Source organism: Choloepus didactylus, chromosome 5, assembly GCF_015220235.1.
Source record: "Choloepus didactylus isolate mChoDid1 chromosome 5, mChoDid1.pri, whole genome shotgun sequence".
Classification (NCBI taxonomy): Eukaryota; Metazoa; Chordata; class Mammalia; order Pilosa; family Megalonychidae; genus Choloepus; species Choloepus didactylus.
In genome coordinates this window covers 43,168,183-43,192,458 of record NC_051311.1, presented here as the reverse complement: position 1 = coordinate 43,192,458, position 24,276 = coordinate 43,168,183, and the positions used below count along the sequence as shown (strand labels likewise).

The 24,276-nt window shown below is 35.0% G+C and overlaps 1 protein-coding gene across 1 annotated transcript in view; it reads left to right on the top strand.

The window, feature by feature from the left end:
* Positions 1–24,276, top strand: part of CNTNAP2 (contactin associated protein 2) — a 2,391,149-nt gene that overhangs the window by 301,142 nt on the left and 2,065,731 nt on the right. The gene's annotated exons all lie outside the window — the stretch shown is intronic.

Sequence of the window (24,276 nt, the reverse complement as noted above, 5' to 3'; positions counted from 1 at the left end):
TGAGCCAAAGTTTCAGAGCTCCTGTATATTTAGTTATATACTATAGTTAGAAAAATCCTCCCTAATCAAGACGCACTCTAAAGGTTTTAAATCTCTCTCCCTCTTTCTCCCTCCCTCCCTATATTCCCTCCCTTCATCTCTCTCTCTCTCTCTGTTTCTCTCTCTCTCTGTCCCTCCCTCCCTCTCTTTTTCCTTCCCTCCCCCTCCCCCTCCATGTATCTGTATTTACATTTCCTGTTTCTTCATATATAGTTGAAAACTTGCTGATTAGGCACTGCTTGCCAAATGCCATTTTAAATCAAAACCCCAAAATTGTATTTATTAACAAAATATTATAATAACCCCTTTTTCTTTATGTTTTAAAAATATGCATTTACATTTAATGGAAGAAGAACAGATATTAATTCATTAGACAAGACAATTATGTGAAAAGGCATGTGAAACATCTCTTAAGAAAATAGCTGAAGAACTCTGAGTGTCACACTGTTAATATATTCCTAAATAGAGCCACGTCAAAATTGGACTTCTTGTCTTTGTACCTGGCTCATTGAAACAATCAATGAAACAAATAAATAAAAAAATAAAGAACATAGATCAAGGGCTGAGATTCAAATAGGTTGATATCCAGAAAAGCTGAGATTTGGGAAAGGGTCAATTTCTGAAAAGGTCCAATCAAAAGACCCACTGAGAACAGGAGTTGTAAGATATGAGGGCTATCTATTGACAGAATGTGTTTATAAAATTAGTCATGCCCCTCAAGACAGGTTTTATTTAGAAACAGAAACTAGATGCAAAAAAATTCAGCACAAAGAACATCATTGAGACATGTTTAAAAACAAGAAAAAACTATTGCAGAGACCTTTTAAGATTAGATTCATAAAAGAAATTTGAAAATTTGTAAATCTCCTTTAGTGTAAGCAGCCAAGAAAGTAAAGGAAAGAGGGAGTCCTTGTAACCAAGGAAGTCTGGATTCAAATTCACCCACAATTGAACATACCACCATGGGCCCCTTCAGCTTCTGTACGTACCTTCCTCATCTGTAGAGTGGTGATACAGAAAACTAATTGATTCATGGTTATCTCATTTAATTCTTGCAATAATTTTAAAAACTAGACCATAATAGGTTGAATAATTTTTTTGTTGTATTTTTCTGTTTTCCTACCCACGATAAATAATTTTGTACACTAAAACTCTATTTTGGCCCTCTAAGTAAACTCTATGGAGTTGTTTAATGGCTATTTGAATTTTGAACCAATTGGTGCTTTCCCTCCATACAAAATGAATACCATTTAAAATATCTAAAAGGTTCATTGTTTTGAGAGGCAAATAAAGTTGAGTAGTTTATTATTTTTAATTAGGAAATAGTTGCTTAAACCAAGTGACTTAATCTCCTAAAAACTAACAAATCACTCAAAAAAGTATAATAGAATTTTAGTAACAATTAAGTAATTATTTGAGTTTTAAAAATAAGTTTAAAATGTTTCATAGTTGGCCATGCATAATCTACATAATACAAGATAAGCAAGTGATTAAACAATTCAAGAAATAAACCATGAAAATAGTCAATTAAGTTTAGACATCTTGTCTTTTAAATATCAGATATGGCAAGGTGATGTATAAATGATATACAAAATGCCTATCACAAAAACTGATTTAAGGAATAGAGCATTCACATTGTAGTTCCCAATTCTTCACATACCTGACACTTAATATTTCAGAGTCTCAACAATATCAAATGAGGATGGGGTTGGGGAGGATAAGATGATCTTTAAGGTCCTTCTAACATATCTTTCTATGTGTCACCTGTATATCTCCCAAGGTCTCTGTAATGGCTGATTAGTACAACCCATAAGTAAGAAAGTCACAGTTGGAAGGAACCTTAGAATCAACTTCATTGCATTTTCATGATAAGGCACTTATTCCAACTATTCTCACTTTTCTCTCGTCTACTCTCTGAATTCTTTCCAAATTAATGGTCATGCCAGACATTCAGAGTGACTTGGATGTCTTTACCAATGCCATGGCCCAGAGCAGGGATTGGTAAACTGCTTCCTGTGAGCCAAATCCATTCAAGTGCTGATTTTGTAAATAAAGTTGATTGGAATTCAGCCTCACCCATTTGTCTACTTATTGTCTCTTGCTGCCTTTGTGCTACTATAGCAGAGTTGAGTAGTTGTAATGGAGACCATATCTCCACAAACCCAAAATATTTACTCTCTGGCATATTATAGAAAAAGCTGCTTACTTCTGCCCTAGAGGAACAATAAAGTGAGTCAATTATTAATGTTAGTCCAGAGCTCATGTATGTTTTGAAATCCCATTCTCTGAGTGGATATCATGGGGATTACATGAGCAATTTTAGTCAACTGTAAGATATTAATTTTTTAATAAAAATAATTATAATTCCATTCATGTGCCCTGATTCACAAGCTTTATCATTAATAAAAATAGTCAAATACAGAGGGTAGTATGGTATCAGGTCAGCTTTAAATATATTGATATCATTTTGTAAAGTTCTTTGAACACCCTTAGTATTGTTATTTCTAAGTGTTTGGGTGAGATAAGCACAAGCAGACAACTTTTACCTACAACTGACTTGGAGGCAGGAGACTTGAACTCACATTACACTTAACAGCTGCAATTTTCTTATCTGTAAATCAGAGAAAACATTTATGCCCTATATGCTTGGAAGAATGTTTCCAAAGAAAAAAGATGAGGTTTTTGAAAGTGTTTTGTTATTTTTCTTATTAAGTTGGAGCCAAAGACTGAGAGAATCTTAGAAAGAGAAATTCCTTATTTGATTTAATTCAGTCATATCAGGCCAGAAAATGCAGAACAAAACTTCGATTAGATTTTTTCAGGGCACATATGTACCTCCTTTCAACTGTGAATAATGCCTACTCTGGCCATATGTTCATTCTATCATTTGTTAGATTTATGTAGCATTCTGCCCTCCAAAGAGCCAAAGATGCTTGGTAGATAAGTTTAAAGTTACTGCAGCAATTTTTTCAAGTTGCATATTAAAGCAGTAGTGCCTTATCTATAAGGCGGAGCTGTAAGTCCCTGTGATATCTTGCTTAGAATTAATTCACTGGTTATAGCCAACTGACATAGAAGCAGAGATTGCCAGTTTATAAAGCTGGTGATTTCTGTGGCTTCTCAAATATTACTGCGAAATCTTAAAGCTTTAAGATGAAGGATTGCGGTTTCATCATAGAATAAACGGGAAATCCTGGGACGAATGCCTTATTTTTATCTGCCTCTCATGTAAATGGACAAATTTTCTACCCTAGTCAGCAAGACCATATGAAAAGGGAGACTCCTTGGTTTGAATAGGCCAGAAAATGTTGCGGGTTGTCCACAAATAGGGTTATTACAGTTACAAACAACTAGGTTTTAGCACAAAACAAAAACAAAAACAAAAACAAAAAACCAAGACAAACAAACACACACAAAAAAGATTTAAAACATTTTCAGTGTAAATATTGGGGAAAAGCAGCAAAATATGGCCACATAATGGTAAAACAACTGTGACTTCATTAATATATAGAATGAAAAAGTCTTCTGGATACTGTTTGCACCTGATATCTGTGAAAAATACAGGAAAGAAAAGAATTGAAAGTGAAGTTCCCACCTGAGAAAAGGGTCTGAAAGCAGTGAGGGCCAATTACTTAATCCTACTTGGAATTTTCATATTTCACTTCTTCGCGTTTTACTTTCCCCATGGTCTTTCGTGTGTGGGTGTCCCTGTGCATTTCTCGAAATCCCAAAGGGGAAATAAGGAAAGGAGTTTCAGTATTTCTGAGCAAAACAAAGTAAAAAGCTTAGTAAAGAATCATTGTACTTTGCTGGAAAAAAAGGTTAGTTTTCTATTTATGGGGAAAGAACACTATAAACAACGCTCCAGATCAGCTGTGCAGCTTGAAAATATCTTTGATCCTGTAAGAATTTCACAGCCTCTGCTTTTGGTGAGATCATCTTGCCACATTACATTGTTGTTGTTTTTCTTTTGTTTTATTTCGTTCTTTTCTTACTGCTCTGTATATGCAATGGATAAGAGATTTCAACTACCCAGGTGAATTATACTGATAATTTTCCAAGGGGAGAAAAACACATTTAATATAAGCCTTTTAAAAGAAATGCAACTTGCATCTATGTTTTTCATTCTCTCTGAGGCTTTTAAGATCATTCCTGGTAGAGCTCTATTCAAACCCCTCAGCATCAGTTAATTATTAGGGAACTCAGGGGCCACATACCCTGTAGCCTCTAGAGTTGGTCAAGTTGTTTAACTGAGTCAGACAAATGCCCAATGTATTAACTATATTAACCACAAACTTACCTCTGTCTTTCCATAAATGACATGTTTATAGCACAAGGGCCATATGTAGGTGTGTGTATGTGTATACATATTATTCTGAGTGGTTAGAGATGGAGCCTGTTCTAAGTGCTTAAAGAATTCTAAGAGGAGGGTGATATTGTACTGCCATCTTGGTGCTCAAATTTGGATCACAGACAGGTTTTGTTTGGACTGCACTGTATGTTTTTGAACTTAGAACTGTGTGCATATCTACTTTTAAAAGTTGATAAAATTCCAATGAGTACTCAGAGTTTGTAGCTTCTCTTGAAAAATCTGAAGCTCTGGCAAGACTGGATGCACAGTACCATCACCTGAAGTGTGGTAGCTGCTGTCGCCTTGAGACAAGAAAGACTCTATTTCCCCACAATCTCAGCACCTACCTGTATTTACCGCTTGCAGCTTCACACATTTGTTTCCTTGCCTGGCCCTGTGGTCATCTGAGTTGTAACTCCCACATATGGAGGAAGGATGATTGAAGGGATTTTGAAGGAGAGTGGGACGGCTGTAAGGAAATGTGCAAAAGGGCCACTTGGGTCCTATGTAGGCCTGTTAGCCACAAGTGTCCCATGCAGCAAAAGAGTGGGAAGGAACTTCACAGTATCTGGGAACAGGGTTAGGCTGGAGGGCAGGGTCTCCCTTGTAGATCTCTCTTTTGTGCTATTTATCAGCAATATGATGAAGAAAATATTTATCCTTCCTGTTTTTCTTACACAGGGTGTTTTCCATCCACCTTTTATGTAACTACTGCTTGAAATAAAAAGTCCCTCTGGAGGGGGGGTAGGATGGAAGCAAAGGAACACTTATGTGGCAACCAAGACTTAGAAAAGGGAACAGAGGAGCCCCTTGGTAGCAAAGGATAGAATGACATCTGGTTTATAATGTATGTTCTGTGTGTCTAGTGAAGCACATTAGTTTGTAACAGTGCTCCAACTGGAAAAATCAGTCAACAGTTTCAGTTCATAAGGGACAAAGCACCAGAGTCCATGAGGAAATTAACTGCCCTACTGAACACTCAGCTTTAGGAAACAAAACAACAGCTTTGCTAAAGGAAGTGGTGAATTTGGAAATTAATTCTTATTTGTGTTTCTCTGGTTTTCACAACTTGAAAGTGTACTCATTTCTATTATACAATGTTTTGTTACAATAATAGGAACCAATTTCAAGCATGTGTTTTTACTTCAAAATAGTTTGATAGGTATACTTTTAAGTAAAGTTTCTTTATTTATACTTACAAATTATTACAGATAATAAAATGAAACTCTTTTGCCTTTTATTGTAAAAGAAAAATTACGTGTAATGCTTAATGAACAATTGAAAATTGTAACTGTTACCTTAATGCAACTCATTCCAGTTTCATTAACTGTACCTGTTGCATTTGACCCACATAGTTTAAGATCCTTGTAATTGAAATACTTTCCACTTTAGAATTACAAGAAATCTCTACATCTTATTTTCCTTATAAGTCTAGAAAACCATATAAAAATATTTTTGCTACCAAAGACTTACATTCTTTCTCATTGTAGTACTTTTTTTTACATTTTCATATAAAGAAAAACTGTAAATGATACATATGTGAAATAATGGAAAACTGTAATATTGAACAATTAAGCTGCTCTTGTTTATTGGGAGAGCAATATAAAGTGCCTTTCAGCTGAAAATATCTGTCTATTCAATTCAACAAATAGTATCAAGTCACATCTTTTGAATTAAAAAGAAAAGCTATTTTTAACTGTTTGTTAAACAGCAACACTGAGAAGGAGCTAAGATGGTGGCATAAAGAGGAGTGGAAGACTGTTAGTCCCCGCCAGAACATTCATAAGTGACCAAAAAACTAGTAAAGAACCTGGAATAACTGCGAGGAGACAAACTTGACTGTCTACTCATCATCCACCAACCTGAATTGGGAGGAATGCCCAAGATTGCAGCATAAAATCTGTAAGTAAAGCTGCGGACCCGCGCTGAGAGCTGAGAGCCCCTCCCTCACGGAAGCCTCGCGGTGCTAGAGAACAGCACTCTCTCAGCCCAGCTCCAACTGGGGTTTTAATGTTAACTGCTCAATACAGATAGAGAATCCTCAACAAGCAGACAGAGGCTTTTGGTGACAACTGACCTTGGGAGAGTCAAGGGACATATCTGTCTCAGGACGGGGAGCCCAGAGGATTGGGTGCTGTCTCTGGCTGACAGGTGAACCTGGGAGCTTTTCTGTCCCTTTCTCTCTGTGGAGAAAACCTCAGCCATTTTCAGCCAGCAGTGCTTTGCAGTAAAGACAGCCTCAGCCATTTTAAAATCAAAACACTTTGATCAGCAGAGTCAGAGAAACAAAGAACTTATTGATATGCAGCTGACCTCTCTGGAGGGGGCATAGCTTCCAAAGAGGAAACGGAGGGGCCCAGATCTACTGTCCACCTTTCCGGACCCAGACCCCAAAGCCTGGGGGAGGAGAGCCACAGGCCACACCCTCTTACACAGACAGTGACAGGCTGACAGGTGTACCTGCAGGGCAGAAAGGCACAGGCGTATCAATCCTCTATGAAAAACCAGCAGGGAAACCAGATACTGAATATTTCCTCCTTCTGTGACCTGAGCCTGTTCTCATCTGGGAAAAACTGATTGGGGTGGCCTAGGAGGTCAGATGCCTAGACAATAGAAAACTACAACTTACACTAAGAAAAACGAAGCTATGGCCCAGTCAAAGGAACAAACATACACTTTAACTGAGATACAGGAATTTAAACAACTAATGCTAAATCAATTCAAAAAGTTTAGAGAATATTTCGCAAAAGAGATAGAGGCTGTGAAGAAAACACTGGGCATACATAAGGCAGAAATCAAAAGTTCAAAAAAACAACTAGTAGAATCTATGGAAATGAAAGGCACAACACAAGAGATGAAAGACACAATGGAAACATACAACAGCAGATCTCAAGAGTCAGAAGAAAACACTCAAGAACTAGAGAACAAAACACCTGAAAGCCTACACACAAAGAAGCAGATGGAGAAAAGAATGAAAAAATATGAGCAAAGTCTCCGGGAACTTACAGATGAAACAAAGTAAAAGAATGTGCATATCATTGGTGTCCCAGAAGGAGAAGAGAAGGGAAAAGGGGCAGAGGCAATAATAAAGGAAATAATCAATGAAAATTTCCCATCTCTTATGAAAGACATAAAATTACAGATCCAAGAAGCACAGCGTACTCCAAATAGAATAGATCTGAATAGGCCTACACCAAGACAGTTAATAATCAGATTATCAAATGTCAGAGACAAAGAGAGAATGCTGAAAGCAGCAAGGGAAAAACAATCCATCACATACAAAGGAAGCTTAATAAGACTATGGGCGGATCTCTCAGCAGAAACCTTGGAGGCAAGAAGGAAGTGCTGTGATATATTTAAGATACTGAAAGAGAAAAACCGCCAACCAAGAATCCTATATCCAGCAAAGCTGTCCTTCAAATATGAGGGAGAGCTCAAAATATTTTCCAACAAACAGAAAATGAGGGACTTTGTGAACAAGACACCGGCCCTGCAGGAAATACTAAAGGGAGCACTACAGAGTGATAGGAGAAGGCAGGAGTACATGGTTTGGAACAGGATTTTGGGAGATGGTAGCACAGCAATGTAAGTACACTGAACAAAGATAACTGAATATGGTTGAAAGAGAAAGGTTGGGAGCATGTGAGACACCAGAAGAAAGGAGGAAAGATAAAGACTGGGACTGTGTAACTTGATGAAATCTAGAGTGTTCAACAATTGCGATGAAATGTACAAATATGTTCTTTTATGGGGGAGAACAAGCAAATGTTAAACTTGCAAGGCATTAAAAACGGGGAGGCATTGGGGGAGGGATGCAATCAACGTAAACCAGAGACTGTAACTAACAGAATCATTGTATTATGCTTCCTTTAATGTAACAAAGGCGATATACCAAGGTAAATGCAAATAAGAGGGGGGGATAGGGGAGGCATGTTAGACACTTGACATTGGTGGTGTTGTCTGACTCTACTCTGCTTTGATGTAAGGTTACTTTTCCTTTTGCTACTTCCTAGCTGTCATTATTTTTCCTCTTTCTTTTGCCTCTCTACCTTCTTTGACTCTCCCTCCTGCCTTGTGAAGAAATGTAGATGCCCTTATATAGATAGTGGTGAAGGTGGTGAACACATAATATGTGACCATACAGAGAACCATCGATTGTTTACTTAGGATGGAATGTATGGCATGTGTTCTAGTTTGCTAATGCTGCAGAATGCAAAACACCAGAGATGGATTGGCTTTTATAAAAAGGGGGTTTATTTGGCTATACAGTTACAGTCTTAAGGCCATAAAGTGTCCAAGGTAACACATCAGTAATCAGGTATCTTCACTGGAGGATGGCAAATGGCGTCCGGAAAATCTCTGTTAGCTGGGAAGGCACGTGGCTGGCGTCTGCTCCAAAGTTCTGGTTTCAAAATGGCTTTCTCCCAGGATGTTCCTCTCTAGCAAGCTTGCTCCTCTTCAAAATGTCACTCACAGCTGCACTCCGTTCAGTCTCTTTGAGTCAGCATGTTTTATATGGCTCCACTGATCAAGGCCCACCCTGAATGGGTGGGGTCACGCCTCCATGGGAGTATCCCACCAAAGTCACCACCCACAGCTGGGTGGGGCACATTCCAAGCAAATCTAACCAGCACCGAAAATGTCTGTCCAACAAGACCACAAAGATAATGGCATTTGGGGGACACAATACATTCAAACCAGCACAGCATGTGAACAAAACCATTTAAAAAAAAAAAATGGGCTGATGACAAAACCTCAAGGGCAATATACTGAGTGAAATAAGCCAGACACATAAGGACAAATATTGCAGGGTCTCACTGATAAGAACTAATTTATAATATGTAAACTCGTAGACATGAAATATAAGGTACCAAGATATAGAAAGAGGCTTAAGGATGGGGAGTGGTTGCTTAGTATGAGCAGAATGTTCAACTAGGATGAACTTAAATGTTTGGAAATGAACAGAGGTGTTGGTAGCAAGATGTGAGAATAACTAACAGTGCCGAATGGCGCATGAATGAGGTGGAAAGGGGAAGCTCAGAGTCATATATGTCACCAGAAGGAAAGTTGGAGGTCAAAAGATGGGAATGTATAAAACTGAATCCTGTGGTGGGCAATGTCCATGATTAACTGTACAAATATTAGAAAACTCTTCCATGAACCAGAACAAATGGATGACAATACAACTAGAAGTTAATAATAGAGGGACATATAGGGAAGAAATATGTACCTCTTGCAAACTATATACTACAGTTAGTGGTATTTCAACCTTCTTTCATAAACAGTAACAAATGTACTATACCAACACTATGAGTCAACAAATGAGGGGATTGGTTAGGGATATGGGAGGATTCGAGTTTCCTTTTCTTTTCTTTTCTTTTTTTTTTTCTTTTTACATCTTTACTTTATTTCTTGTCTGGAGTAATGAAGAGGTTCTGAAAATTGAACAAAAAATTAAGTGCGGTGATAGATGCACAGCTGTATGAGGGTACCAGGGACAACTGATTGTACACTTTGGATCTTTGGATAATTGTATGGTATCTGAACAATCCCAATAAAAATTAAAAAAAAAAGTAACACTGAGAGAACATCTATTAAATTACATATGTTCCTATTTATTACTACTTGAAGACTTGATAATTTCATATCCTCCCATATACAAGATTTCAAGTGGCATCCTTAATATCATATATAAAATGAGAATGTTGATTTCATAGCATTGGCCAAGTACAAAATTCTAAAATTTTATTGCATTTTCAACACTAAAATGTTAGAAAGATGCACATTTAATTTATAATTTATTTTAGGATTTTCTTTGCAGAGTATTTTCTAAAGAGCCTCTGTAACAATTTCTAACTATAAAATCTTATAAAGATGGAGAATTTCTAGGAGCTCTGTGCTTCTTGTAGATAATTGTGTTTTCTGGTTAATAGTGTTATTCATTTTATTCAGAAATGGCTATCTTTCTAGTGTATTTCAAATGTCACCTACTCTGAGATCAGATCACATTTGTTCCACTACATACAATATTTATTTTTTAATGTTATGAAGACAAGGATGAGTTAATTCCCAACTTTCTTCTCTTTCCATAGAATAGCCTGTATCCAGTAGACAAGAATGATACAACAAAGTACAAGATACAAAATTTTCCAAATGAGAATATAGTTTCTTAAATATGTTGTGGCATTCTTTCCCCTGATTTTAGAAAAGTAAATGAGGATAAATTGGATTCTATCCTAAGGTATTATCTGATAGATATACAATAGATTTGACGTTTGATGGGAATTAAGGGACAGCAGAGGAGAAAGAATTCTTAACTATGTCTGTTCATATTTAACAACCCTAAGGCACTTTAATTCTTTTCCATCCTTAACTCTAGTAAAACTGTCACTGAACCAAACAATAACCCTGTGTAAAGAACTGTGCTGTCAAAAAGTAAAGCTACTCAGCAAAGCTTAGGGGACTTGACCTCCGTTTTCTACTTGAATTATAATTATTTCACTAACTAGTTATCTTTTTCACAGCTATTGTGACTAGAGAATAGATGTAGAGGCAATCTTTGCACAATGCCATTTGTAAACTAAATTTATGGTTTCGATTTGCATGCTAAGTGCCTCTCTGGTAAGAAGAGCTCTCAAAGACAGCATGTTTATGCCACCATTTGTGTTTAAATTGGAATTCTAAAGCAGACCCAAGATAAACATGCAGCCAAGTTTAGATCTTTGTCTTAAGTCAAGTTTGGACCATTTACTTACTTAACCTTTGACTGTGAGTTGACAGCAATAGCAACACAATCTGTGATAATTTTTATTCATCTCTCTTACTATATCCATAGTTTTAAAATAGTGTGTGTTTTGGTCTTGCCATGAAAGTTAGTGTTTAAAATTAATGATTCAGTAAAATAAGATCTGAAATTTAAAAGGAGCTTAAAAAGGCAATTTAGTATATAAAGTTATATATATATATATACACACACACACACATATATATATTTTACATATTTACCATGTAGTTGTTTATTACATGCATAGACATTTTGGTCAGATAAATCAGAAGCATCTTTGCTAGAAATTCTCATTCATTTAACATATATATGTTGAGTTTGTGCTAGACACAAGATGATGCTTTAGCTGTCAGGTGCTGTGGTACACAAGACGAACAAAGTGCCTACCCTAAACGATCTTGTCTCTTAGTGAGGAGAGAGAAAGGTTATAAGCTAGAAAGCCAGACAGTGTGAGATCATTCAAACACATGGACATAAGAGAAAGTCGATTCAGAATTTGGCCCTGCTTTTCTCTGTCATATAACTTCTCAGACTTTCCTTTCCTTATCTGTAAAAGAGAATACGAATACATAACTTGCCTCTTTCACAAAATATTAGAACTCAAGTCTCAACTTCAGTTTGGGACCCAGTGCCTTGAGATCTGCATACATGAGTGGCCCATCTGGGTGTAGAGTTGTCTCCAGTTTCTTTGACTTTCCTAATTCTATTTTCACTGCAGGAAACTGTTTATTTGACCTTCTTACACTTGCTTAAACTTCTTTAAAGAATCCCATAGGACTGGGAGTAGGGAGTGTCTATACAATAATTTTTAAAGTATAAAATTAAATCATGAATGTTTTAAAATGTAAAGAGAGAAAAAAAATAAAAGATTAAATCCCTCTACATTTCTTTTACAACCTGAATTTCCCTCTCCAGAGATATTACCATGAATGGTTGGCTTTGAATTTTTCTATTTATTTTTAAAATAGCTATATGAACTTTTCTGGGGAAGAAATCAGCTCAGAAAATACAATATACTGCAATTTTTTTTTGCTTGCTGTGTTGCTTAAATAGGTAAAAGATAAATATATTTTCATTATAGTCTAAAAATATTCTGACATATACAGAGGAAAATACAGTTCAATACAATTCTCCCCATTACCCACAACACCCAGAAAATTAATGTTAATAAAATTATATAATACACTGTCTTCCATAAACTATCGTACCTGCATGTGGATTGATCAATTTAATTGTAGTTATTGTAAGGACCCAAAAAAAAGTGACCAGAAAAAAACCTTAATGTTTACGTTTCTGCCATTAGGTTGCCCACAGTTTATTTTGCTCATTGATTTCTGTTTGAAAGACCACTGAAGTCCACATATTTTATGCACCCAATAACTATGATAAGTATCTCTAGAAATCTGAATGTCAGGATAGGCATGAAACTGCAAAAACCTTGTGTGGATTAAAGAAAATGTAAAGAATCTTTTGCATTTTGGGAACATATAAGATCCTTAGTTCTTAGTAAAAAAAAAAAAAATTATTGACAGAACAGTTTTCCTCTGGGCTGCCCTCCAGGGATGGTTGTTGAAAAAGAGGAAGTAAGGCCCTATGGAGTATAGTTTTCATGGCTTTCTGTAGCACAGAGACATTTTCAGATTTGAGGTGACCAAGAAAAGGAAAATGAAGCAGTTGTCAGTTCTTTCTTTCTCATGCTGATTTTAACTGTATCTCTTGTTGATTTTATTAGTTTTCAAGTATATTAGCACAAGTTTAGTTTGAATAAATGATATTCAATATGGAAGAATTTAAATAAATCATGAAGATTTGGCTCTATTACATCTTACTTCAGTGTTTTATGAAACTCTGGAAATTGGTAATATAATTTTGTAGGAAAATGCTTTGAAATCCCACTACAGTAAGTTTCATCTTGTCCTTTGGGATTTCCAGTTTTCAGATCCATACCGAAGAACACAGTGACCTTCTGATAGGGATCATTTATTCTTGTAACTTCATTATATCAATTCCAAAAATAAGGCAATGTAACTTTTAAGAAAGCTGTATATGTGAACTATTTGTTAGGTAATATTATCTATTATTATTTGGAAATAAGCATAATAAACAAGATTTATGGCAAAAAGAAACTAAATAAAAAGGGCAACATGGTGTAATGCAAAGATTATCAAGTAAGGCACTCCTCTGAGCTTCACTTTCCAAATCTATAATATGAGAATTGTATTACATGAACTCTAAGGTTTCTTTGAGTTTCAATGATTTTTGTGATTTTTAAGTAGTCTTCAGAAATTTGGAAGGTGTCTCTGTCTTCCCAGTTTCACAATTAACTTTGAATTAGTATAAAAACCCAAGCAGATTGTCTACAGCTTAGCTATTAGAATCCTACTTTCCAGCATGAGAGTCCTACGTGATCTTATACTTTGACTTAAGAAGGAATTAATATCAAGGTCTTACCTTTGTAAGTGCCTCTTTTAATTAACAAAGTCCTTTTTTTGCCCCTTACTTTCTGCTTTAAAATATCTTATTCTCTCCACCTTATCCATCTTTGCCAGGTAACTGGAGAAAGATGAAATAATGGATGTGTATTCTATAAAGAGTGGGACAATTTCTTCTCAATCTAATTTTTACTAAAAATTAGATGAAAATAATTTAGTGAAATAATTAGGTGAAAATAATTCCTAGCACTGTTAACACTAACTAAAAATGGCAGAATAACTGGAAACAGAAAACTGGTTGTCTACTCTCCCACCCCACACAAAAGTCCCTTCTACAACAGTCCTAATAGGTGGCCATCCATTTTCCCATTGAATGCTTCCGTCGATAGGGAAATCATAAGATGGCTTAAGTCATATTACAGTAGCTCAAAAACTATGAACCGTATTCATAATATTAAAATAGTTGCATTCATGCATCATAAATGTAGAAACTGTCAGTGGTTTTCATTGTTTTATTCTCCATCACATAATATTACTAGTACATTGTAGATACTCAAATATCTGTGGGGATTAATGTATTAAAAAAAGAAAAAAAAAAGGTTTCAGGTTTTTCTGTTGGCACTTTTAGAATGCCCTAATAGTATTTTCTGTTTATGAAAACATGCATGCCAACTTTTAATACTCAAAGATTTTTATGTTTATATGAAGTATTTATTGAGGAAAAAATGGACATCAAAATGAAAGAGCGATCACAGCTATAGAGTAGGAAAAAGGCCTGGTGTCAGAAGAGTAAAAATGAGATAAAGAATTCTGATTTTATAGAAATACTGTAAGATCAGCCATTTGTTATATCTACTCCTAAAATGAAGGAACATTATAATGGAATTTTTCTCGATATTGACCATATTTCTCTTTTCTTGAGTATGGACACTGTTATTGATATAGAATTAAAATAAGTTATCCCAATAATACAACTTGGTATCGATTATATTGCTAATAGGCTCAGAGACTAAAGAATAATGGGACATAAAATAAATAACACTAGACATGAAAAATTTAAGCAAAAAGCCCATGGCTCTTGCTTAACTAGCTTCTGATCCACTGAATTATATAGTGATCAGTTAGAATAATGTTAATGTGTACATGTACAAAAAGTTTCATGGCAAACTCAATTAATTTCAAATTGAAATAGAATTTAGCAGCAGGTAGAAAAAGTAGGTAAGGTACAGTATTAAAAAAAAAAAGTCACCCAAATATTTTAGTCATTTAAATAGTCATCTAAATATCTGTGATTTTTAAATAAAGAAAAATTTTCAGACCTTTTCAAAATATGTTAAATATCACCCAAGTGCACTAAAACAGCCAAAAACCACCATTTATTAAAACATAGATACAAATGTACGTTAGAATCACAGATGTCTTCAACATGTTACAATGCAAAGTGAAATGTTTTCCTCTTACTCTAGATACCCAGTATCCTTCCATATAAGTAACCAATAATCAATTTCTTTTGTATCTTTTCTGAATTTTTCCAATTATATATCCACATATATATGTGAATGTATGTATGTGTGTATGTATATATATTTTACACAATGGACTTTTATGTATAGATGATTGTTTCACTGAAATTTGTAAGGGTATAAGTTTAAGGTCTTTTCATATCAATACTCAGAGGTCTACTTCCTTCTTTCCAATAGAAGTGGTATTAATTATTTAGCATTTCTTTATAAAGCTAATTTTATGTGATGTTTGCTATTACAAACAACATTGAAATAGCATTTTTATACATGTATCTTTTCATTCTTGTAAAAAATATGAATATATGAAATATATAAGGATATATGAAAATGTGAGACAAAGGTCTTAGTCCATGTTTAGTTTTCTTCTTTATTCTCATAAGGGAAATTTATTATGCTATTTTGCCTTTTCTATGCCATCCAAATCCTTTCCTATGTTATCTGAAAGACCATCTTTACTTTTCTAATTTGAAACTTATGTATATTTGAGAGGGTCTCTACTAATTACTTTTCGTAAGACAATTTATAAGAATAAATAGCCTTGTAGCATACAGCACCAATATCTATTAGTATGAGTGCTTTTCTGAAGGTACTCATGCTATGTCCATTCAAAAAAAGAAATAGGATTATTCATACTTTAACAAATAATCACTTAAAATACAACCTATCTGACTTACATGTAGTTTATAAGATAAAAAGGATGAACTATAAATTAAAGTCACTTAGTTATATTCTCTGAAATTAGTTCTCTGTTACAGCACTACTTTACTGTTATGGCACTAGTATAATTAATTTTTGGCTTCCTGCAAAATACACTTAATGTTGTTTATTTAATACTTGTAGTTAAAACCTTTTAATATGTACTTTTCATTCTCATTTTATGCCTTTCCTTTTGAGTTCTTATTCCAGGCAACTTTTCTTATTACAGCTAAATATTTCCATTTCTTTATTGTCTCTTCGGAAGGAAGAACAGTTGTATATGATCGTGAACTTAGCATCCTTTAAATATTTAGTTCATATTGTAATTAAAGTAGAGGACCAACTCTCTGAATGGATTTTTTTCTTGTTTACTTGGCTGGTTTGCTCACATTTATTTTTATGAAAAATGAGTAGTACAGTTCTTGCCCACAAACATTTTACGATTAATAGTTATATTATTATTATTTGTTAACTCCCTGGAGAAAAGTGGTTGGGTTAAAAGTCATGGAAGAAAATTGCCAGCAGATCTGGAGGTGGGTGTGTAAAGAAGGAGGGCAGGAGAGATGAGCGAGTGATCCCTACTCTTCCAGTTTTGAGCCCATCCTTTACAAATTCAGGATATTTGTGGTCTAAGCTTTTAGCAACCCAATTTGCTACTCTCCAAAGAAGGAAACGTGTGACATGAGACATTGAGGAATAACCAAAACACTTGTCCAAATGCTGCAGGCCATGCAGATTGGCCTCCCAACCTCTCCACGCAGGATTTCTCCTGGGTATGACATTTCTGCACGCTAGGTATCCATTTGGCTCAGCAGCACTTAAAGTCATAAATGTTGTAAAAACAGGTTTAGCAAACATTTCTAGAATAAAATAGAAGACGTTGCTTATCTCTTCTACTTTTAGGAGTATATATACAGCTTTATGGTAAAAGCATGATCCATATTGTTTGCACAAGCTGTTTACCCACAGTGAACCACCCTTGTTGATCAGGAAAAGTTTTCCATCAATGTATGGAGGAGTTTACCATTCAAGTTACCTGGTGTCAGCCAAGGGCCAATCTTGCCAGCAGGCCTTTCTAAGGATAGCAGTCTCAGGCCTGCTCTGTTAGCTCTTTTTTTCTGCACAGGTTGGCCCTACACAGAAGCAGAGAAACATTTTGGGGAATCATTCAAGTAAACCCATCATCACAAAGACTAGTTCTACCCTACACAGACATTGTTTTATTATCCATTAATACTTGCTAGAGACAGTTCAGATACATTGAAAAAGGATTGTACAAAACAAGCTTCATAATTATCAGTGATTCGGTTGAATGCATTCACTATTTACATTTTATTATTTGTCACTAGCAACAAATTTAATCCAGCAAGAAAAATATGTGATACATCAAACACTAGACCCATAAACTTAAGTACTAGATAAAAGATTAAACAAAATAAACAGAACAACAAAAGTCTCTTCTCCCTAAATATGTGTTTTAACATCTTTCTTATATTTTCAGAAGCAAGATTTATGTTTTAAAATATCATTTCTGTATTCAGTTGAGCTTTGATTATTAGAAAGTCCTTGCTACTTTCCTAAACCTTTCCTAATACTGTAATAATTTACCGTGCCATTTGCCTTTTTCGATAGTGATAAAACAAATCTTGCTTTAAGAGATGAGACACCTCCCTTACCTACCCTCATAATTCTCATAAGAAAGTGGAATATGCTAAAGTTTTTCCTCCTTTTATTATTACTAAAGCTCCTTTTCAGTAAAGACAAATAATTGACTTGCAGGCATTTTAGAGCAATCAGCATTTTGATAAAGATAATAAATGGAGAAAAAATATTGCAGCTATGATCCTTTCTACCACAGCCATACCTTTGATGGCATAACTTATTTGTTTTTAAACTGTGAGACATTCACATGAATAGGCATCTTTCTTTCCTAGGCTGACAAGAGTAGTGGATATGGCCTGGAAAGTGTTTTCATTTATTTGTATACCTTTCAGAATAATGGGGAAAAGGAAATGTGACAGCTTCGACTACTGTGATTATTCAACACAAGAATAGTCATTAACTAACATTGTAGGGGGTTAAAATGTGCCAAACTCTGCTCTAAGTGATTTACATTTGTAACCACATTGCATTCTGTAAGTCATCTCTATGAGGTAGTGTTCCGGTTTGCTAATGCTGCTGTTATGCAAAATACCAGGAATGGATTGACTTTTATAAAGGGGATTTATTTGATTACAAAATTACAGTCCTAAGTCCATAAAAGTTTCCAAACTAAGGCATCAACAAGAAGATATATTCACTTTAGAAAGACCAGTGGTGTCCGGAACACCTGTCAACTGGAAAGGCACATTCTGGTGTCTGCTGATCCTTTGCTTCTGGGTCGTGTTGCTTTCAGCTTCTGATTCCAGTAGCTTTCTCGTTAAGCTTTTGTGGGTTCTTACTTAGCTTCTCAAGGCAAAATCTGGATTTCATCTCTTAGCTTACTCTCCAGATTTTGTTTTCAATTTCTGTCTCCAGAATGTCTCTGGGCATTTTCTCTGTAAGTGTCTATCTCTGAGCTCCATATTTGTTTACTTTGTCTCTTCTCTATGTGAATAAATGTTTTTCCATTCAGTGCCTGTGGGAGTTATGCTTTTGCTGATGACCCGAACACCTATGCTGGAGTTGGTTGACATCTCTTTAGTGTCTCTTCCAACCAGTAACTTGTGCACTGATCAGGGCACTGACAACTTCCAAATGTGGTGGTCATTCTATTGGTTTCGTGTCATATAGTGTGGATTAAGTGTAAGAGGAGGCTTGCTTTATCTGATGAGATATCCATCTGCAAGGAAAATAGAAAATTACAAGTGTTGGGGAGGATGTGGAGAAATAGGAGCACTCATTCATTGCTGGTGGGAATGTAAAATAGTGCAGCTACTATGGAAAATTCTTTTGTAGTTCCTCAGGAAGCTAAATATAGAATTACCATAAGATATGGCAATCCTGCTACTGGGTATGTACCCAGAAGATTTGAAAGTGGTGTCTCAAACAGATACTTGTACACCGATGTTTATAACAGTAGTATTCACAATTGCTAGAAGATGGAAGCAACCCAAGTGTCCATCAACCAATGAATGGATAAATAAAATGTGGTGTATACCTACAATGGAATGTTATTCAGCTGTAAAAAGGATTGAAGTGCTGATGCATGCAACAACATGGATGAGCCTTGAGGACATTATGTTGAGTGAAATAAGTCAGACACAAAAAGACAAATATTGTAGGATAACACTGTTATGAACTAATTATAATAAGCAAACTCACAAAGTTAGGATCTCAAATCTAATGCTTAATTTAAACAGAATTTCTATATAGGATTTATTGTAGAGGTTTGGAAATGGATAGTGGTGATGGTAGCACAGTATTGTGAGTGTAATTAACAGCACTGAATTATATAGATGCATGTGGTTAAAGGGGGAAACTTTAAGTCATATATGTTAACAGAAGAAAAATTAAAAGATAAAGCATAGGACTAATAACACAGTGAAACCTATTATATATGATAGACTATAGTTAGCAGTACAAGTATAAGAATGTTCTTTCATGAAGTATAACAAATGTACAACACTAATACAAGGTGTTAATAATAGGGTGGTATAAGGAAAAAATACACTAATGTAAACTATGGATAATAGTTAATAGTATTATTTTAATCATTTTCTTCAATTTTAACAAAGATAACTAATGTTAAAAAAATTAGTACAATTACAAAAAATGCTATCATCAATTGTAACAGATGTTCCACACCAACACAAGGTATTGGTAGTCGGGTGTATATGAGAATTCTGTATTTTATGTGTGATTGTTCTGTCTGTAAACACACAACTTCTGTAATAAAAATGTGTTTTTAAAAAGTCTCACATATTTATCTGGTACTTTTATGGTTTAATTTGTACTATTAATAGTAGATACCTTTAGAACATATATTGATATGAAGAGTGAAATACACATCCCGATTTATGCTTTTCCAATTAACCAGCCAGTTACTTTAAAAGCAATCATCAAATAAACAATATTTCGTCCCAACAATAACAAAAAATTAAGTCACAAGGTTCCTGTTTTTATTTTTGTAGACTATAGATTCAGAACTGCTATAATTGTTCCATTTTTCTATATTAATATGCTAAGTTCTGGATGCCACCATGTAAGAAAAATCTTTCCACCTGTGGTGGCTGGTGGATGGGAATTGGATAGGCTGGGTAAAGGAAGTTGGGCCTGACAGTGCCTGTGGCCGGAAAAATGCCAAATCTAGGTAACACATATGTTCTAGGGAAATCTCCCCCATTTTGTTCACATAAGGAACAAATCCTTAGAATCATAAAAATTCTTCATAAACCCTTAGAATCAGAAAGGCATATTATGCTCATCTAGTAACAATGGCCATTGTGGATGGAAATTTCTTCTAGAATCTCTGGAAGTCAGTAATTCATCTTAAGTGTCTTCATAGTATCGGAGCTCATGTTTTGATAAATCTAGTCATTAAAAAGCATTTCTTTGGTCTCATTTACATCTGCAGCCCAGAAATCTCCATCTATGGGTTTTAGCTCTGCCATTTGGAGTAACTGATCAGATTTACTTAATCTTGTACATTAAAGTTGCTTTACCTATTCATAAAATGTGATTTCTCTGTTTCTTACCATAATAATAGTAGCTAATAATAAGTGTTTACTATTTGCCAGGAGCCATTCTATATGATTTATACATAGTATTAATTTGCTTTTCATAGGAAGTAGGTGAGGTAGATTGTGTTACTATCTTCATTTTCATAATGGGGAAACTGAGTTATCAAAATGTTTTATCAGTAGACCGAGTCACAGCTAGCTAGTGAGTTATCAAAAGGTTTAATAGCTACACCAGATTCACAGAACTAGTTAATGAGTTATCAAAAGGTTTAACAGCTGGAACAAAGTCACATAGCTAGTTAGTGGAGAACCAATAGTTAAACCCTGACAATCTGGCTCTAAGCTCTGAAATACTAAGCCCTGGGCTCATATATTAATTTTTAAACCCAATTAAATCCCTAGTTATTGGATCATATCTCTGTAACTCTAAATTCCTTAAATATAAAAATAGCTTTCCTAGGACCCAAGGATCTATACTTATCTATGACATCATACTGCCTTTTCTCATTTTTCAGAATTCCATACACAGGAAAAACATAAATGCCCAGTCACTAAAGGTGCCCATGATTGCCTTTCCTCACCTTTTGATGATATTGAAGAGCCTTTAAAAACAAGAAATCCCAATCAATGACCCTGTTATAAAAACTAATCAAAACATAGAAGATACTATAAACAAAATTCACTAAGTCTCAGAATTCACATGGAAAAGTCATACTGGAATGGTATTACCTACTCATTCGAATAGAAAAATTATTTTCAGGGAAAAAAACCAAATTTGGAAATCAGATGACCAAGAGATAGGGTATTTTCTGTTAAATAATGATGAAACAGAGAATTGCTTTTATAATTTTTCAAAGAACACCTTGCTGTGAATTATGGTCTTGTCATGTTCATTATTTTCACATACTGAAAGGCTCGAGGCATTATTTATTTCTCACTCCAGCTAGTTCAGTAGGATAAATTAATTGAATTGTCTTGATGATTCAGAATTCTGCCATTCTTTACCCACCTCTAATATAAATTCTTATGTAACACTGTAAATATAAAAGCTATGCAAGACAAAACCAAAATTATGTAAGATGCTCTTTTGTAAACAAATTTCATTCTCAAGTAATTCTGAGAATGGATATTGTAGTGGAAGGAAAGCTGGCCTGATCCAAAATATGAGTTCTATACAAACTCTGCAACTAATTTACTTTATTTCCTCATTTGGTAAAACAGAGTGGGGTTAACTAGCCACAAAGTTTCCATTTAGTTCTTAAGTTTCATTATTATATGAATTTTGTTGATTGTTCTTTATTTTCAATGTGTGGAGAGCAAAACCAGAATTACAGTTATTTAAATCATTTAATTAGCTTTATTTCCTTTAGAAGAGTCTACTGTGTTGGTTTGCTGAGAATCTAAACCTGCAGTCTGCATGCCCATTGACTTTTAAGCCCTGATATGTGTAGGTTCACTTATTAAAATAGTGCCATTCCATGGCATAAGTTGGTCTCCCCACGGAGAATGGCACTAATGAAAAATAGAAATCAACTGAACCCCAAAATGACTCTGTGTGGAGTGGCTGAACTTTCTTTCCTCCAACAGAAAGATTATTTCATATTACCAAAACATCAGTACTCTATTGTAATTGCTTATGTTTTGACTACAAAGAATTTGGCAGGCCCAGAACATAAGGTGATTAATGATCCCAATATCGATGTGCTCTTGAATTTAATTTAGCATATTTGCTACAGGTGATCACTGGGGCCTTTGTATACACACAAATAAATCAAATTAATAATTAAAAACAGAAAACCAACCTGGTAGTCACTTTTAACTTAATTTGTTCAGGGTTGGGCCCACACGTTCTCTATGTCAAGTAACTCTTGAGCTGCGACACTCAAGAGAGAGTAGGAAAGAGTGAGAAGACAAACTCCTTAATCACAGTACAACATGTGGTGGGAAATATTGGGAACCTGGGTGTGGTTAGGGTTGCAGTTTAAAAAAGTGTATTTTCGGCACTTCTTTTCAGAATATAAACTCAAAAATATGCATTTTTCTCTGGTGGAGGAATGTGGAAGTTGAAATATAAAAAGCAAGAAGGACATGAGTTCAAAAAAGTATGACTTGATTCTGTATACAGATGGCTCCTTACCATGCTTCGCTGTGAGATCTGATAAACACCTGGGCACGCCTTGAGAGTAGGGTCTTTTATCTCATGCCTGGCACAGAAGAGAATACAGTCAAGGTAGCTTGAATAGAACTGAGTATATATACAAACGTGGTCATTTTAAAAGTAGCTCAGTCCACAGGTATAAATACCAAACTTAACCACAGTTTCCACTTTAAAAAAAAGAATCTCCTTTTATTCCTGAGGGATTTATTTTGCATTTGTTTTGCTTGAATGAAAATAATGGTCTTGACCATTCTGTTTTTTGTTTTGTTTTGTTTTTTGTTTTCTTTCTTCCAGAAACTACCAAGTCCTGGGTATGATTTTCAGGCTGCATCTTTACAGAGTATTTAAGGGCAAAAGAGCATTTATTTTTGCCAAACCGACTGGGAATTTTGCAAATGATACATTAGGATTAGTAAATGGTGTTCATTGTAGCATTAAACTGCTTTTTTTATGGCCAGATACCATTCCAAACTAAATCTGCAGGAGCTATTTGTGAGAGAATTACCCTGTGAAGTTATATTTGGATTAGTTCTATTCAATAAAATGGCATAAAAATAAGAACTAAAGTATTCAACAGAATTTCTAAGAGGCAATCTTATTAGTTTCCTTTAGTAGTGTGACTAAAGCTTTAATGGTATTTCACAGATTTTTACCTCATCATGAATGCACATGAATTGTCAGGGGATACTCTGGACCTGTGGGCTAATTTTTACAGCAACTTGAAACTTTAAAACTGGATTAAAATTATTTTATCCTTTAGCTTATTATAATTTCATAGCTCTCAAAATTTAAGTCAATTTTCTAAATCTCTTTATAAAACATGGTAGACAACAGGGTTTAAACGCATGATATACTTCAGAAAGTTGTACTCAATTTTCTGGGCAAGTGGTGAAGAACATTAGAGACAAACACTAAATCAAATTCCTTAGATTAAAAAAAAATAGATGATATTATTAATAATGGTGCCATGATTATATGGTTACGTACTGCTTAACTATTTCAGCAATGGATTACACCAATATTAGGGAGGGTAGTAATAGAAATCATAAAAGAATCATCAGCATGTTGTTTGATAGTAAGTTAACAATTCAATATTTACCATCTTTTTACTCAATTCCTGAAAAAGACTAGTGGCAGTTCAGAGTGGATTGCAGCAGCATTTATTGAATCCCTAAGTGTGCCAGGCACTCAGAATCGTGCCTCGCTCTCTACTGCACATGTCCAAAAAATGTCATTCAGAGAGACTGTGATATGAACGGCCTTCTCTGGGTCATGCAACTCAGGGACCTTGAAGACTCTATGTTTGCCACTTTTGAGGATTTTCTTCTATAAGTGGAGGTTAGAATTTCATGGTCAGAGGGTTAACTGCCTTCGGCCACCTAGCTAGTGAGAAAAGTATATGAAATCTGGCATTAAGAAGGTCTGACTTAAAATGTAGTGTTTTTAGCATCATACTGCACCCCTTTCTCTTAACCCCAAACTTTCTGGCTAGAATTAACACTTTTTAGTAACTATTCTCCTAGATTAACATTTAATGACCCCCCCCATCCCCACCACTGCAAGTCAGTACGTGGTAATGTGCTAGTACCAGCGGCTTCCAGATTCTACTTACAGAACCTGCGCCTAACATTT